Here is a 5,935-nt window from a genome sequence, read left to right as displayed (position 1 = left end):
ATGAACCTTTAAAAGAAATATAAAAAAAACTTTTTATAGGAATGTACTTTTAGAGAACAATATAAAAAGTCCTAAATGTGGGCGTGTGCATCTTACATTGAGATGTCAGATGCCATCGAAACCAAAACACTGACCAAAATCCTTCTGTCAGCTCTGTTTGAGTTTTTCTCCCAAACTGTGAGTGAAGCTCAGCTGAAGAGAGCTAATAGAATGGAAACTCAGGCCAGTTTCAGTCCGGAAATAAATGCAGATTACCGTTACTCTTCCCCTTCAGGATGGTATTACTGTACAGCTTGTGTTGGGCTTTATCTGCTGCTCCTGCCTCTCCAATCTCTCTGTCAGTCTCTGAAGGTGAATCCTCGTTCAGCTCAGCTGCTGTGAGGAGATAACATGTTATCACCGCTTAGATCCCTGTCCCCAGTCTGTGCTGGATCGGCTGGCACAACCCAAAAAAAAAAAAAGAAAAACAGTTGGTGCCTTGCTTACAGATTCAATTAGTTGCATTTCATTTCTTTTAAGGTGTAATGTTTTTTTTTTTTTTACAGCAACAAAAAGTAATATCAATTATTGAGCTTTTATCTAGTTGAATATCACCATATTTCCCCAATAATTAATGAACCTTTATGGAAATTAGCTTTTTTAAGTAATAGAAGACTGCAATCTAATGTGTGCAGGCAGGAAATACGTTTACAAGTCTCACTTTTAAATTCAACAGACACGAAGCGGACTAAAATTGCAATCCAAACCATAACAACATCCTGAACAAATATGTATCTCTCCTGATTACAGCATCTCCACATTTTATGTTTGACTTTACTGAGCAAACTTCAGAGTAGATCAGACCCATGGTTGTCAAATTGGCAGACAAACCCCCAGTCGCTTTCACTGAATCTGAGAAGCAAATTAGTTTCAGCGTCATGTTTGTTGAGATAATTGATCCAAACTTCCATATCTATGTGCTGAAAGTGAAACTTTGATTTTTGAATCGATTCCATTTCGTCCTCTGCTCCTAATCTCTCAGACTGATCTGAAAGTTGTCAAAATGGGGGGGTGCTAATTTTAAAAGCTAGTTTCACTCGGAAGAGAAGATTAGACAAAAATGTCTCCAGCATGTGATAGCCCAGTAGAGTGATTGCCCCATTTACATCAGATATTAGACCTCAAAACAGCTGTCTGTTCTATTATAAACCATATGACCTATTTGCTACACCCTACTGTGAACCAGAGGTGGGTAATAACTAGTTGCTCAGTTAGTTTACTTGAGACATCTTACTTTATCTCATCATTGTCATCATCTAATCTGTTCCTGTTTGGCTGTGACCCCCACTTCCTGGATGGCGCCAGTGTACGGCAGCCTCGCTTCTGTCAGTGAGCCCCAGGGCAGCTGTGGCTACAATGTAGCTTGCCACAATAAGTGTGTGAGTGAATGGGTGAATGACTGAATGTAGTGTAGAGCACTTTGGTCACGTCCTCTGACTTGACCAAAGTGCTATATAAGTACAGGCCATTTACCATTTACACCATCCTGGAGAGAAATATCAGCTGTGCTGCTGCCATCAACACCTTTCTTTATAGATGTTGTAGCTTGGCCTGTTTTTCAGTGTAGACCTGTTTCTCTGACTCTGACTAACCGTTTGTGCTCTTTTTCCTCTGATATGGAAGTGTGTACTGTGTAGCTACGCAGCTTACAGTTACCTTTTGTCTCCTTAAACCCAAGTTGGCTTCATTCTGCTGGAGGTTTCTTCCTGTTTATAGGAAGTTTTTCCTTTCCACTTTCGCTACAAGCTTTCTTGGTGTGAGGGATTGCCTTCAAGTCAATTAGTAAATTCAATCAGCTGGTTTTCCTTAAATAGTGAACTCTGAACCAGTCTGACCGTGTAAATAGTTGAATTGTCTCTGTAAAGTGCCTTGAGATATGTGTTTTGAATTGGATCCATATAAATAAACTGAATTGAATTGAGTAACACTTTGAAAAACGAGGTATTTTCGGAGTATTTCTACGGCAATGTCCCCTACTTTTTCTTTTTACTGAAGTAAATAAGTATCACTCCTCTTGCCCGTAGTAAAATGTCACATTACTCTACCCATCAGGAGTAACTTGTTAATGTAAGAATTCTATTATGTGTTCAAGCTTCTTATTTTAACTAATCCTTCAAAGTTTTTTGGAGGTCAAGTTAAAATGTACTTTATTAATCTTTTTATGATAAGTAACTAACCCTATTGTAGCCTACAATATGTACATAACATACTGGAAGTATTTATTTAAAGTTTCACTGTATTTGTTTACAGTTTTACAGTAAAAGTTATTATTGAAAAATATGAAAATGTTTTCTTGTAATTACTATATGTTACTGAATGTGTAAGCAAAAAAGAAACATGTTAATTGATAAATTAACATACTTTGCAGCCCTAGTTATATAATGTAGTTCTAACGACCTTGTTGAATAGATATATGCTTCCAGTGTGCTTAATTTTATACTTAAGGCAAGTTGATGATCTGCTTTCAAAGTGAAAATGACTTAAAGATTGGTGGCAGAGATGTCCAGAGAAAATACATGGGTACATCAAGCAGTATGGGTCAACACCATTGAGGAGCAAACACTAAAAAGAGTCTGTTTACGAAGGAATAATTGGGTTATTGTTTAGTTCTTGCTTGGATGACAGTCTAGGAATTTTTTCTATGATTCATTTAACATGTCAGCACATGCATTTGTTGAATAAAAAAGTAATTCTTTGGCATCCATGACATGAAAATAATAACTGTTCTCTTAAAACACGAGTAACATAGGAAAATCTACAATTTTCCCATAGTTGCAATATGAAGTCTTTGATTACCAAAGATTATTTCACATTAGGTCATTTATTATACGCAGCATTCACCATTAAAATCATAAAGGATAGAAATAAAAGAAACAAACCAATTTTCCTTGCAAAGTCATTTTTTAAGGATGTCTTTAAGACCAAAAACTTTTTCTAAACGTTTTTATTTTCCTTACGTATTCTGCCAAAAATGTCAAAAGTAAGTGTTTTGTTATGAAAGCATTAAAGACCAACAAAAAAATAGTTTTCAGATAAATATAACTCCATGTTGTTTTCTATGAGCCTCAAACACTTGGTACTTCCTGAAATGTCATATTCTGAGGTGCAGAAAGACAAAGTTCTGGACCAACCATACTTTGTTGATTGGAGGCTAAATTTACTCCCACACTGCCGGGCATCGTGACAGAAAAACATTATTTTAGACGGTAAGAAAAAAACTGACTGACCATATGAACTGTGAGTCACAAACTTCATAATTTCAGGGCATTTAGGAATGACTGCTGTGTTCTTTTAATACACCTATGCGGCTCTGCAGAGAGTGCATCTTAAAGTGAAACCTGATAACAAAAAGAGAAAAGTGACGGAGAGGAATGGATGGGAATTGTGAGAGAAAAGGATGGAGAGAGTGTGTTTTCCATCAGAGTCAACCTCGCCAGGCAATTTGGGCCCCCATTTTAGAAGCCTAATGGGAGATGGACAGTGATGGACAGCGAGTGTGGGTTACTTATTAATCCGGGAGAGGCAATTGGAGAACCTCTATCGACCTGCAGTAAATTAAATAAGGCCTATCCTGAAATGGCATTATTCTCCCTCAACTCTGCCTGTGCTCCTCTCTCCATTGCTAACCTCCTGCAAGGGATTAGAGCAAATAGAATGGGAAAATTTGGACATTGTGAAATGATGATGGATATTTACCACACATACAGCTGAGGAATACAATGTGTTAGCTAATGACCAGAGATTAATCATACAGAAATGAGCATAAGTTGGTAAAATTGCTGCACAAGCTCAAGGTTTTTACTTTGCCGGAAGGTTCCAGCTCATGGGGTTTACAGTATTACATCTGCTGAATGCTGAGCTAGGGCTATGTTAGCTTCACGCTATCACTTAAATCGTGTCAGTCATAAATGATCTGATTTTGTTGTGTGAGGAATTCTTTTAGTCTGACTTCTTGCTGACAGCGGTTTAGTAGAGAAACATGGATCAGTGTGAGGAACCAAGAAAAACAAAGTTCAACAGCAGAGCTTTTCCATCATACGCAGAGGTCCTTGATAAGCACTAAGTCAGCACTTACAGAACCACTGCAGCATCTGTGTTAAGTGCACTGAAGTACTTTTTTAGGTACATGACCTCTTTGCTTTCCTCTTGTATCTATGCTAATGTTTCATTTTGAACATCTCTGTGGATCCCTCAAAGGTTTCCTCTACTCACTCAATCACATGAATGAGACAGGAGCGTAGCTGTAGAAGTCACCTTGGTATCCAAAAGTAGCTCGGGCTCTTTTGTACACCCATCAGTCTTTTGTCAGTTATTTAGGACAGCATCACCCTAAAGTCTGCACAAGGCTTCAGGATAACAGTTACTTTTACAGTGGCCTTTTTCACTCCTTCTTTTCATTCGCCTTCTTACTTCTCCCAGAACTCACTGTGCTCCCGGTGCTGAGAGGAAGGTCCACTGTGTGCCCAATTAGTTTGTAGCCATGAGGATGAATTTTTAAGTTTTCAGATCATGCTACATTTAGTACACATTTGAGAGTGTATAATCCAGAGGTTAACACAAATAATAAAAAGGTGCAGATGATGAGAGAAGATTTTAAGGTGTTGATTTTAATATTGAAAGACAGAAAATGGCACTGCAGCACTGTGTTTGTCAGAATAGCTGCTTTCGCATACAGATGCGCATGCCAAATTTATAGGTGAAAGACACTGCTGGGTTTTTTTGACATCCCCATAGCAACATCTTTGAATTTCCATTCCGTGTGGACAGCCCAAACTGCTTAAGCAGCAACAATCTGACAGGTTTGCACAAATGAGTTAATGCAGGACTCTCCTCTCTCCTGAAACGAATATGCTAATGTAAACAATGATGGCAGATTTTAGAGTTGTGGTTATGTTTCAGAAGTTATTCAGTTTACTGAGGATATTACACCATTGTTTCGCCCTGCTATTTTTCCCCTCCTCTTGATTTTTTTTTTTACTTCTGTGGCAGCATTACCGCCCAACTCAGAAGCAAGGCATAATTATGAAAAAGCCCATTTTGACGTCTGTCTTTGTGAGGTTTCGTCTTCACGTTCCAATTGTGTCTTTGCCTTTGCTGACGGGCAATATGACTGTAGTTTTTAACATCTTTAAGCATTTGTGGTGATAAGGATTAAAAATATGATAAAAATCACTTAAAATGTTCAAATGAATATGTAACGTTTATTAGTATTGCAAGTAATACGTTAAAAATGAAATATATAATAGAAGCCTGTTTGAAGATGATTTATATGTATTCATGCTAACCTTAAAAATGTTTTCGATTTGTTTTTTTTATTATAAAAAAATATATTTTTTAAAGCAAATTTTGGAATTCACTCAGGTTGTCCTTGTCTAATATTAAATCTGTTTCAGTCATTTGTGACAAAACAGTCAAAACAAACATACCTGTAGGAGAATATACCTTTCAGAGCACCCTAAGCAAAACAAAAAATATAAATTGAAACAATAAAGAATTGGTTTGTTCCAATAATGAAATATCATAAAGATCTAAAATATCTTAAAGATACTATACAACATTTGAAAAAAAAAAAAAATAATAATAATAACAATGATCCCTCCAGAACATGTTTTTATTGTTTTTGCTCATCTCAGATTCGGCAGACAGCAAATACCAATAACCTTCTCATTCAGCCCTCTTCTAAAATAGCTGTTTTGGCTTTTCATGCACTCACCAACCCCACAACCATGACGACCAGGCATAGTTCAATTCATTTCAATTCAGTTTAATCATATAGCGTCAATTTACAACACATGTAATTTCAAGGCACTTTACAGTTCACCAGATCATACAGTCAAATTGATTAAAAGTTTGAATTGACTCATTGACGCAAAGACAATCCCTCACACCAAGCATG

The sequence above is a fragment of the Cyprinodon variegatus genome, unplaced genomic scaffold, assembly GCF_000732505.1.
Source record: "Cyprinodon variegatus isolate N-32 unplaced genomic scaffold, C_variegatus-1.0 Scaffold3, whole genome shotgun sequence".
Lineage (NCBI taxonomy): Eukaryota > Metazoa > Chordata > Actinopteri > Cyprinodontiformes > Cyprinodontidae > Cyprinodon > Cyprinodon variegatus.
This window is presented reverse-complemented; position numbering follows the sequence as displayed.